General features: G+C 43.6%; 1 pseudogene; it reads left to right on the top strand.

Moving 5' to 3' along the window:
• Positions 1-11,575: 11,575 nt before the first annotated feature.
• LOC140710519 (NADH-ubiquinone oxidoreductase chain 4-like) lies at positions 11,576-12,401 on the top strand (annotated as a pseudogene).
• The last annotated feature ends 461 nt before the right edge of the window (positions 12,402-12,862 follow it).

Below are 12,862 nucleotides of genomic sequence, written 5' to 3' on the forward strand. Positions count from 1 at the left end.
GTTGATCAGGGGGCTTAGGATTTTACCTTTTTTTTTTTTTTTCCCTGACACAAGTCTCTTTTGCCTAGGCTGGGGTTCGGCCTAGGCAAAAGGTTCACTGCAGCCTCTGCCTCCCAGGCTCAAGCAATTCTTCTGCCCCAGCCTCCCAAGTAGACATGGAGTTTTGCCATGTTGGCCAGTCTGGTCTTGAACTCCTGACCTCAAGTAATCCTCCCACCTCGGCCTCCCAAAGTGCTGGGATTACAGGCATGAGCCACCGTGCCTGGCTGGATCTTACTTTTATTTCACAAGGGGAATGACTGGTAATATTAAGTGCAAGATAGCCATAGGTGTGGGGGCTGAGCCTTGATGGACGGGCAGGATTTTGGACAGGTAGGTAGGAAAGGGCATGCCAGGTGGGAAGAACTGATGAGCAAGGGCATGGGGGTGAGGATGTGCCTACGGTGCTTCAGGGAACAGTGGGAGACAGAAAGGAGCAGAGGGCTGCTGTTGATGAGAATGGCCCGTGGGTGCCCAGGTGGTCAGCATACCCGGGAACTCATCTGTGAATGAGCTTGGAAGAGGCAGCCTCTCTACAGGCCTAGACTTGCCTTCTGGAAACTTTGCAAACAGAAAGCCAGAGAATGTGGCCACCAGAACGAATGTCAGTTGATCTCTCCATGGGTCGAGAAACTGAAAGTGGCCATCGGATAGCTTGCAGAGCAGTAAACAGCTTGAGCATCACTTAGGGAAACCCAGATTATTCTTCAGGGGACAAGCCCGGGGCCTTAGAAACACTAATGGTCATTCCCGTTGTGATCAACATAAGAAAACCAGGGACTTCAAACAAAAGCTGGCTGGCAACCCGTAAGGAGAGCTCCTATTTTCTAGTGTCTGTTCTTTCCATGAAGACTACATGCTGGATTGAGCTCTGAGAACTGGCCTGGTTCATATTCCATGTCAACTCCTACGGGCAAGCTGCTCAGCCAGGCAGAACATCTTGCTGAGGGCCCACAGAACCAGGAAGGGTGTTAATCAGCGGGCTGTGATGCATGGGCACAGCCTGTTTCCTGACACTGTTTTTAATTAATTAGCCGTGACAGGCACCCAATCTCTCCCCTCTGACTCTGGCCTACCATCCTGGGATGCACCCCAGGCGTCCTGTCTGCACCTGTAGTGCCAGCGTGTCTCAGGGAAATGCTGGTTTGTGAAGCCCCTGTCCTATTCTTCCCCCTACATGGGACAGAGATTGTGGATGCCAGACTTACAGCTTTCAAGAGTAGGAAAGGGAAAGTTTGGGCAGGATCACAGACAAAGGCAGCCAGCACAAGCCCGGGTGCCTGCAAGGAGGTTTTCCACACTGGTTATATATAAGGATCCTGCCTGCACCCTCAAATAAAAACACAATGACGAAAAGCTAGTAAGGGATCAGCAACCATTTTGGAAGAATAATGTCGATTAACATTTGAAGAGTATGATGAGCTGCATTGGAGACAACACCTTCAAAGATGTGCTTAAGTTATTATAAAATGAGGCTTTTAGGGTGGGCCCTATTCCAACAGGATGGCCTACAGGAAGAGGAAATTTGGGCTGGGTGCGATGGTTCACACCTGTAATCCCAGCACTTTGGGAGGCCAAAGTGGGGGGATCACGAGGTCAAGAGATGGAGACCATCCTGGCCAACATGGTGAAATCCCGTCTCTACTGAAAATACAAAAATTAGCTGGGCATGGTGGCACGCACCTGTAGTCCCAGCTACTTGGGAGGCTGAGGCAGGCGAATCGATTGAACCCGGGAGGCAGAGGTTGCAGTGAGCCGAGATTGTGCCACTGCACTCCAGCCTGGTGACAGAGTGAGACTCTGTCTCAAAAAAATAAAATAAAAATAAAAAAAAGAGGAAATGTGGACACACAGAGAAACACCAAGGGCACAGGGGAACAACCACATGAGAACACAGAGAGAAAGATCTGTTCTTGAACTGTGAGGAAATTAATTTCTGTTGCCATGGAAAAGCCACCCAGTCTGTGGTATTTTGTTACAGCACGCCTCGCAAATGAATAACAGAGTCACAAATGTGGGGGAAAAAACAGTATTTATTAGGACTTAGGGAGTGTTTCTAGGAATTCCGTGAAGGCTTATTGTAATAATTTCACCACCCAAAGGGTATCTTGGACTTGTAAGTCTGAAAGCCCCCAGAGCAGGGAATCCCGGCCCATTCCCCACATCGTGTAACTCTCAGAAGCCAGACTCACTTCACTGGCCTAACTCTGTCATCTCAGGCTGTCTTCAGAGTCTGAAGTACAACAATTTTTTGTTTGTTTGTTTGTTTGTTTGAGACCAAGTCTCGCTCTGTCGCACAGGCTGGAGTGCAGTGGCATGACCTCGGCTCGCTGCAACCTCCGCCTCCCCAGTTCAAGCGATTCTTCTGCCTCAAGCTCCTAAGTAGCTGGGATTACAGGCGTACGCCACCAAGCCCAGCTAATTTTTGTATTTTTAGTAGAGAGGGAGTTTTGTCATGTTGGTCAGGCTGGTCTCGAACTCCTGACCTCGTGATCTGCCCACCTCAGCCTCCCAAAGTGCTGGGATTACAGGTGTGAGCCATCATGCCCGGTCGATTTTTTTTTTTTCAAACCCAAGATGGGCACAGAAACTTCTGCCCCTTCCCTTTCCATTCCAAATGCTCCAAAACCCAGCTCAGGTTTCCTCTCCTTCAGGAAGTGGACAACTGATACTCTCTGACCTGCTACTTTTAGCAGAGGTGTTCAAACCAGGGGGATTCCATCTTGAATAGGTGCTGGGTAAAATGAGGCTGAGACCTGTTGGGCTGCATCCCTAGGAGGTTGGGCATTCTTAGTCCCAGGATGAGATAGCAGGTCACAAGATACAGGTCACAAAGATCCCGCTGATAAAACAGGATGCAGTAGAAAAGCTGGTCAGAACCCACCAAATCTAAGATGCAATGAAAGTGACCTCTGGTGGTCCTCATCGTGCATTATACACTAATTACAATACATTAGCATGCTAAAAGACACTCCTGTCAGTGCCATGACAGTTTACAAATGCCATGGCAACTCCGGAAGTTACCCCATATGGAACTAAAAGAAAGAGAGACCTGGGGAACATCACACACCGGGGCCTATCATGGGGAGGGGGGAGGGGGGAGGGATTGCATTGGGAGTTATACCTGATGTAAATGACGAGTTGATGGGTGCAGCACACCAACATGGCACAAGTATACATATGTAACAAACCTGCACGTTGTGCACATGTACCCTACAACTTAAAGTATAATAATAATAAATAAATTAAAAAAAAAAAAGAAAAAAAAAAAAAAAAAAAGAAAGAGAGACCTAAGAGAGTCTAAAAGGAAGAGAAATCCTCAGTTTCAGGAATTCCCTGCCCCTTTCACAGAAAATTCACGAAAAATCCACCCCTTGTGTAGCATATAATCAGGAAATAACCATAAAAATAGCCAATCAGGGTCGGGCGCGGTGTCTCACGCCTGTAATCCCACACTTTGGGAGGCCGAGGCAGGCGAATCACTTGAGGCCAAGAGTTCAAGACCAGCCTGGTCAACAGGGTGAAACCCCGTCTCTACCAAAAATACAAAAATTAGCCAGCCGTGGTGGCGCGTGCCTGTAATCCCAGCTACTCGGGAGACTGAGGCAGGAGAATTGCTTGATCCCGGGAGGCTGAGATTGCAGTGAGCTGAGATCGTGCCACTGCACTCCAGCCTGGGCAACAGAGTGAGACACTGTCTCAAAAAAAAAGCCAACCAGCAGTCCTCAGGGCGTTGGGGCTGCTGCTCTTCCTATGGAGTAGCCATTCTTTTATTTCTTTACTTTCTTAACAAACTTCTTTCACTTTAATCTGTGGACTCGCTCTGCATTCTTTCTTGTGCAAGATCCAAGAACCCTGTTTTAGAGTCTGGATTGGGACTCCTTTCTGCTAACACTTTCCTTGTTATTCTGTAAGCAGGGATCCTAGCAAGTCCCCATCCATACACTGGAAATAGTCGAAGAATACTCCACCTCCCAGGAAGCCATTTGCAGACTAGCATGTGCACAGGGGCTGAAATGTCCTCTGGGAAGATATCCTGACTGCTGTTCAGTGGGACTCATGCACAGACATGCCTGATAGATTTGAGGACCACTGGTGGGAAAGGGTTTACAGGGGCTGGGGAGGATATTGACCCTAGGGAGCTGTGACCCAGGCTGAACCACCAGCCCTGAGGGCTGCAGGGGAGAACTGGTTTGGGTTTACTATTATAACTACCAGAGGATCTTTTCTTTTTCTTTCTGTTTTGTTGTTGTTGTTGTTGTTGTTTTTGAGACGGAGTCTGGCTCTGTCACCCAGGCTGGAATGCAGTGGTGCCATCTCGGCTCACTGCAAGCTCCACCTCCCAGGTTCATGCCATTCTCCTGCCTCAACTTCCCAAGTAGCTGGGACTACAGGCATCCGCCACCACACCTGGCTAATTTTTTGTATTTTTAGTAGAGACGGGGTTTCACCGTGTTAGCCAGGATGGTCTCAATCTCCTGACCTCGGGATCCGCCCACCTTGGCCTCCCAAAGTGCTGGGATTACAGAAGAGAGCCCCCATGCCCGGCCTTTTTTTTTCTTTTGCCTTTTCTTTTCTTTTCTTTTCTTTGAGACAAGGTCTCACTCTGTCACCCAGGCTGGAGTGCAGACACAGTCACAGCTCACTGCAGCCTCAACCTCCCGGGCTCAAGCAATCCTCCCACCTCAGCTCCCGCAAGTAGCTGGGACTACAGGCATTCTCCACCACGCCTGGTTAATTCTTGTATTTTTTTGTAGAGATGGGGTCTCACCATGTTGCCCAGGCTGGTCTTGAACTCCTGACTTCAAGTGATCCACCCTCTTCCCCCTCCCAAAGTGCTGGGATTACAAGTGTGAGCCACCGCACCCAGTCCAGAGGATCTTTTCTTGAGCCTGCCATTCTAGAAACGTTTCAAAACTGAAAGAACTGTTTCACTAAATTGTGACTCTCTGGGGCCGGACCGGGCTGTGGAGTTCACTAATTGAGTATGATTGAGGGAGAGAATATTTTCTATCCTCATTCCCCTTGTCAAAGCAACTGCTGTAAGTCCTGAATCTGGCTTAATACACTAAGTACACTGCTTGGCGAGTAATAGGAACGTGATAGATATTTGCTCTATGAATAAATGAGTCAAGCTGTCCTGCACCATGAAGTTCAAGTTCACTGTTAGTTATTGGTGAATCTCCACTGCAGTTCCCCAGATGACCAACCTGAGTGGATCAATAAGTGCTGAGCCTGAACTTAGAGTGGGGCCCTGGCAGAGCTGTGAGGACCAGCAGCTGGTGGTGGTGATGAGGGGCATGCCATAACACTAAGTAACATCAGGATTATATACAAACCCTCTTCTGGGAAAGGAATTTCCTCTTGAGTACAGGAATCATTGCAAATCAGGTAGCAATATTGACGTGACCACAGTTGCATCAGTTGCATTCTTAGGGTATTGAAATCTGAGACCTTAGGCTTCTATTTCACTGAATTCTTATAATACCACTGCAATTGAGGTATACATTTCCCCATTTTATGGATGAATAAACTACTGTTACAATAATACTGTTGAACAAGCAACCACAAAATCTCAGAGACACAAACATTTGTCTTTCACTCGGGCACCTGTAGATTGGCTGTGATTTAGCTCATCTAAGCTGGACTCAGCTGGGCTGGGTTCCAGGCTCTGCGGTAGGTCTAGTGTATACAGCACCCTTTATGTAAGTAATTCCAACTTGGAAAAACACTTCAACTTACATTTCAAAAGGCATCAAGCCAGCTGGGCTCAGATGTTCTCCTAATCAACAGAGATAACACCCAACAAGATAAGGGCATAACCCTTTACTATCAGTCCTCAGCAGAGGACTCCAGGGCCATAAAATGAGCAGAATGTCACCAGCTATGAATGGACTTCTTGACAGATTCTGTCTTGCTGTCACTCATTGTCAGCACCTGGCATCTGCTGCTGAAGGCTCTGCCCACATTAAGGACTCTTCTTGCAAGACATTGATGACTGTTGGGCTCAGGCCAGGGCACTCTCCTTGTTCACATAACTCTCCTTGGACTACTTCATTAACCTCTTCTCCTGTTCCTTTTTCTCTTCATGTTAAATGTTACTTTGTTTTGAGCACTCGGAAATAATACCACACATCTACAACTATGTGATCTTTGACCTATCTGACAAAAACAAGAAATACGGAAAGCATTCCCTGTTTAATAAATGGTGCTGGGAAAACTGGCCAGCCATATGTAGAAAGCTGAAACTGGATCCCTTCCTTACACCTTATACAAAAATTAATTCAAGATGGATTAGAGACTTAAATGTTAGACCTAAAACCATAAAAACCCTAGAAGAAAACCTAGGCAATACCATTCAGGACATAGGCATGGGCAAGGACTTCATGTCTAAAACACCAAAAGCAATGGCAACAAAAGCCAAAATTGAGAAACGGGATCTAATTAAACTAAAGAGCTTCTGCACAGCAAAAGAAACTACCATCAGAGTGAACAGGCAACCTACAGAATGGGAGAAAATTTTTGCAATCCACTCATCTGACAAAGGGCTAATGTCTGGAATCTACAAAGAACTCAAACAAATTTACAAGAAAAAAACAAACAACCCCTTCAAAAAGTGGGCAAAGGATACGAACAGACACTTCTCAAAAGAAGATATTTATGTAGCCAACAGACAGATGAAAAAATGCTCATCATCGCTGACCATCAGAGAAATGCAAATCAAAACCACAATGAGATACCATCTCACACCAGTTAGAATGGCGATCATTAAAAAGTCAGGAAACAACAGGTGCTGGAGAGGATGTGGAGAAATAGGAACACTTTTACACTGTTGGTGGCACTGTAAGCTAGTTCAACCATTGTGGAAGACAATGTGGCGATTCCTCAAGGATCTAGAACTAGAAGTACCATTTGACCCAGCCATCCCATTACTGGGTATATACCCAAAGATTATAAATCATGCTGCTATAAAGACACATGCACACGTATGTTTATTGTGGCACTATTCACAATAGCAAACACTTGGAACCAACCCAAATGTCCATCAATGATAGACTGGATTAAGAAAATGTGGCACATACACCATGGACTACTATGCAGCCATAAAAAAAGGATGAGTTCATGTCCTTTGTAGGGACATGGATGCAGCTGGAAACAATCATTCTCAGCAAACTATCGCAAGGACAAAAAACCAAACACCGCATGTTCTCACTCATAGGTGGGAATTGAACAATGAGAACATTTGGACACAGGAAGGGGAACATCACACACCGGGTCTGTCGTGGGGTGGGGGAGGGGGGAGGGATAGCATTGGGAGATATACCTAATGTAAATGACGAGTTAATGGGTGCAGCACACCAACATGGCATATGTATACATATGTAACAAACCTGCACCTTGTGCACATGTACCCTAGAACTTAAAGTATGATTTAAAAAAAATTAAAAAAAAATTTTACTCTGTTTTGTGTGAAATATCAATCTAGAACATTTATGTATTGATTAGGCATACTATTATTATTTATGGTTTGCAATATTGACTGACTATGGAGTAACTTGAGCCTGCGTGCCTATGACTCTGACTACCGAGTAAACAGGTGATACTTAAGAGAATTGTTGGCCAGGCATGGTGGCTCATATCTGTAATCCTAGCATTTTGGGATGCTGAGGCAGGAGGATTGCTTGTGTCCAGGAGTTGGAGACCAGACTGGGCAACATAGCAAGACCCTATCTATATAAAAAAAAAATGCCTTCTTTGGAACTCCATGTATCTTGTGGCTCTTAAAATCGAAACGGCATCAGTAAAAGTCTTACCATGTAGAAAGACACAGACTTGTGTGAACCTGGTTATGTCTGACTTTGCATAGCTCACAACACCTACACTTGCTCTATGTATTTTTATTCTTCTGGGATCAGTCGGCAAGTGAGGCATGTTCATCTTAAATGGGATCAGAGTATGCCACACCAAAAAATGCACCTTGGCATAAGGATGATTAAGAGTCAGTAGTTGCAAAAGAATTCTTACTCTCCCCTTTTCTGCCTAAAAGTAGGATATAAATTTATCATGTGAAGTTAACCTCCTCTTTTGTACCAAGAGGAGAGAGATTCTTATTATCAGAGATAGCACCTAAATGAGTCTGCATAAACAAACTTTGCTAAAATAACTCGTCTTCCATTACCTTCCCCATATATTTCCTAGTCACTTTTTTCCCCATGATTCATCATTTCTCAAAGCCCAAAGCCCCTTTCCTTTGTTAAAATGATATATAAAACCCTGAGTCTAACCGCTTCAGTTTTACATTTTTTCTGTAAACTCATGTGCATACAAACATTAATAAAAATTGTATGCCTTTTCTCCCATTCCCCTGTCTTTTGTTACTTTAATTCGCAGACCCCCAGGAACAAAACATAACAGAGTAGTGTAAAAGTTTGTCCTCTCCAGCAATCTCATGGCAAAAAGGCTCGAAAGCACAACCGTGCAAACACCTTTGAAGATGTCCATCGCGTCACTTCCACTGAGGTCCAACGGGCGAAAGCAAGTCACGTGGGTAAGTCAAAGTCAAGGGGCAGAGAAGTGTAGGCTTCCCATGGAAGTGGGAAGTGGGTAGTTTTCAGCCTCCATTTGTCCATACCAAAGCTGGAGCTGCCACCTTTCAGTCTTTACTGAAGCCTTCCTCCTGTAAATTTCCCTGGTTCATTGACTTGACCACTCCATGAAACAGTTATGTACTTTTGTCATCTTGTCCAAGTCTTAGTTCTTTGGTATTTGCTTTGTCTCCCCAATAGAATTTTTGCAATATTAAGTCAAGGTCAATTCTGAGACACCCCCAGCATTCGTACAATGCTGACACAGAGAAAGTACACAGTAAGTCATTGTGGAAGGACTGGTCAGGTGTATTTTTTTCTATCTTTCTACTGAGAAGCCTGCAGTAAGTGCCGCTGTGGGTATCCTGGCAGATTACATGAAAACAAATGCAAAAGAGCTGAGCTTGTACCTGTGGCCCCACATTGCTGGAGGAATTTGACAGCTCTTCATTATTTCAGAGGATTTCTACCAGCAGGTACAGCTGGATTAATCAGCACCATATCCTTGCAGACTTAATTAGCAGCTCCTTATCAGAACTCAGCTTCTTAATACCAGGCATTTAAAAAAAAAAATGTTCCAAGCTTATATCCTTCCGTTCAGTTACTTCTCATGCAAATCTGAGACCAAAATCTCACCTTCTAAAGAGAGTCAAGAGATGAGAGTCAAAGTGATTCAAAAATGTCCTTTGCCTGGTCAAATGAAGATTATACTAATGCTGATTAATACGGAACCTCCAATATGGAATAATTCTATTCATTATCTCAGAAGGATTCTTTTTTGCTGGTTTCTTCTGGGCATTCTACCACTCTAGTCTAGCCCCAGCTGCAGAATTAGGGGGACACTGACCCCCAAAAGGCATTTTCCCCTCAACTCCTTACAAGTCCCTCTTCTAAATACATCTGTACTTCTTACATCAGGAGTTTCAATTGCTTGGGCTCACCACAGACTGATAGAAGTAGTCGAAAGCAGATACTTCGAGCACTGTCCATCACAATTGCCTTAGGCATTTACTTTAACTTTCTACAAGTCTAGGAATATTTTGAGGTTCCCTTTACTATCTCTGATAGACTCTACGGCTCAACATTCTTTACAGCCACAGGCTTTCATAGACTTCACGTTATTGTTGGATCAACATTTCTCAACATTTCTCCTCTACCAATTAAAATTCCACTTTACATCCAACCACTGCTTTGCCTTTGAAGCCGCCACCTTGTATTGACACTTTGTAGATATAGTATAACTATTATTATACGTCTCTATCTACTGATGAGGATCCTACTCTTTCAGTATAAGCAGTACCATTGACTTCCAATCAATTAGTTTTGATACTATCCGAAAGAGAGTAATCAACCTGACACTAGCCCTAGTAACCGACACCTCACTGGCCCTATTACTACTACTAATAGCATTTTGGCTCCCACACTAAATATTTATATAGAAAAATCCAACTCTTATGAATGCGGATTGGACCCAGTAACCTCCACCTGCCTCCCCTTCTCCAAAAAATTCTTCCCAGTAGCCACAAAATTCCTCTTCTTTGACTTAGAGATCGCTTTACTACTACCCCTGCCACGAGCCCTTCAAACAACCAACCTAACACTAATAATCAGCACAGCCCTTCTATTAGTTACCATTTTAATCCCAGGCTTGACTTATGAATGAGCCCAAAAAGGGTTAGACTGAGTTGAATTGGTCAATAGTTTAAGTCAAAATAAATGACTTCAACTCATTAGATTATGATAGACTATGTTTACCAAATGCCCCCAATTTACATCAATATTATATTAGCATATACCATATCACTGCTAGGAGTATTCGTCTATCAATCCCACCTAATATCATCCCTATTATGCCTAAAAGGCATAATACTATCAGTATTTATTATAAACACTCTCATAACTTTATACATTTCGCTCTAGCATCCATAATAGCCATTATCCTCCTAGTATTTGCTGTCTGCAAAGCTGCAGTGGGCCTTGCCTTACTAGTTTCAATCTCATATTGAAATCTCATTGAATCTCATAATGAAGCATATGGCCTAGATTACGTACAAAATCTAAGTTTACTTCAATGCTAAATATTATTATTCCAACAATTACATTGTTACCAGTGACATGATTCTCTAAAAATTATATTATCTGAATCAACATGGTTATCCACAGCCTACTCATCAGTCTCATCAGCCTACTATTTTTTAACCAGTTCAAAAATAACTCATCCAACTTCTCATTAATCTTCTGTTCTGCTGACATCACCCCTTCTAATCTTAACAGCCTGACTACTACCTCTTACAATTCTAGTAAGCCAATATCACCTGTCCAATGAATCACCCCCACGAAAAATGTTCTATATTTCTGTATTGATTTCCCTACAGACTTTTTTAATCATAGCATTCACCGCCACAGAACTAATTATATTTTATATCCTCTTTGAAGCCACGCTAGCTCCTACCCTAATCATCATCGCCCGCTGAGGCAACCACCCAGAATGCCTCAATGCAAGCTCATACTTCTTATTTTACACATTAGTAGGATCCCTTCCTCTACTTGCAACACTCATTTATACTCAAAAGATATCAGGGTCACTAAATATACTAGTAATAATACCTTTTTTTTTTCTAAGAGACGGCGTTTCGCTCTTGTTGCCCAGGCTAGAATGCAATGGTGCAATCTCGACTGACCGCAACCTACGCCTCCCGGGTTCAAGCGATTCTCCTGCCTCAGCCTCCCAAGTAGCCTGGATTACAGGCATGTGCCACTACGCCAGGCTAATTTTGAATTTTTTGTAGAGACAGGGTTTATCCATGTTGGTCAGGCTGGTCTCAAACTCCTGATGTCAAGTGATCTGCCTTTCTCGGTCTCCCAAAGTTCTGGGATTACAGGTGTGAGCTACCACGCCCGGCCTAGTAATAATACTTACTACCTAAGAGTTATTAACCTCCTGATCCAATAATCTTATATGACTAGCGTGTATCATGACTTTTATAGTAAAAATACCTCTATATGGACTTTACCTGTGACTTCTCCAAGCTCACATGGAAGCTCAATAGTTTTTGCAGCAGTACTCCTAAATCTAGACGGTTACGGTTTGATACAGCTTACTCTTATCCTCAACCCCCTAACAGAATCTATAGCCTATCCGTTCCTCATCTTGTCCCTATGAGGAACAGCTCTATTTGTCTATGACAAACCGATCTAAAATCATGTTGGAGAAACTAACATGTGCCTACTCCTCCATGAGCCACATAGCACTTGTTATTATGGCTATCCTCATCCAGGCAACTTAAAGCTTTACAGGTGCAATCACCCTTATAATTGCTCATGCACTCACTTCATTCTTACTATTCTGCCTAGCAAATTCAAACTATGAGCGAGTCCATAGACTGACCATATTACTTACCCAAGGCCTTCAGACAATGCTCCCACTAATAGCCTCTTCTAGCAAATCTTACTAACCTTGCCTTACCCCCTGCCATTAATCTAGCAGGAGAACTCTTTATGACTATGGCCTCATTCCCCCCATCAAATGTCACTATTATGCTTATAGGACTTAATATACTAATTACAGCCCTTTACTCCCTGTACATGCTAATCATGACACAAAGAGGGACACTTGCATATTATATTAACAGTATTAAACCTTCCTTTACATGAGAAAATACATTAATACTTACACATCTTGTGCCTATCTTCCTATTATCCTTAAACCCTAAAAATATGATGGGCTTTGCATGCTGTAGCTATAGTTTAACCAAAACATTAGATTGTGGATCTTAACAATATAAGCCTGCAACTTCTTACCTATCAAGAAAGCATGCAGGAACTGCTAACTCATGCCCCCATGCCTGATAACATGGTTTTCTCAACTTTTAAAGGATTAGAGTCATCTGTTGGTCTTAGGAACGTATCACTTACCGTGTACGAGGATCATGCATTCATAAGATTGTTTAACCTTTATCTTAGTTAATCTTCTAGCTATTATAATTATCCCCGTCTTGCAGCTGAGGAAAATGAGGCTTAAAGAGATTATGTGACTTACCCAGGGTCACAGCGCTTACAAATGGTACAACTGAAAGTAAACCCTGGCAAAAATATCTTTGCTCCTTAGCATTCTATACTAAATTCCTCCGCTGTTCATTTTATTTTTTTGTATTTTTTTGAGATAGAGTCTCGCTCTGTTGCCCAGACTGGAATGCAGTGGCCCGATCTCAACTCACTGCAACCTTTGCCTCACGGGT

The sequence above is a fragment of the Chlorocebus sabaeus genome, chromosome 27, assembly GCF_047675955.1.
Source record: "Chlorocebus sabaeus isolate Y175 chromosome 27, mChlSab1.0.hap1, whole genome shotgun sequence".
In the NCBI taxonomy this organism is placed as follows: Eukaryota; Metazoa; Chordata; class Mammalia; order Primates; family Cercopithecidae; genus Chlorocebus; species Chlorocebus sabaeus.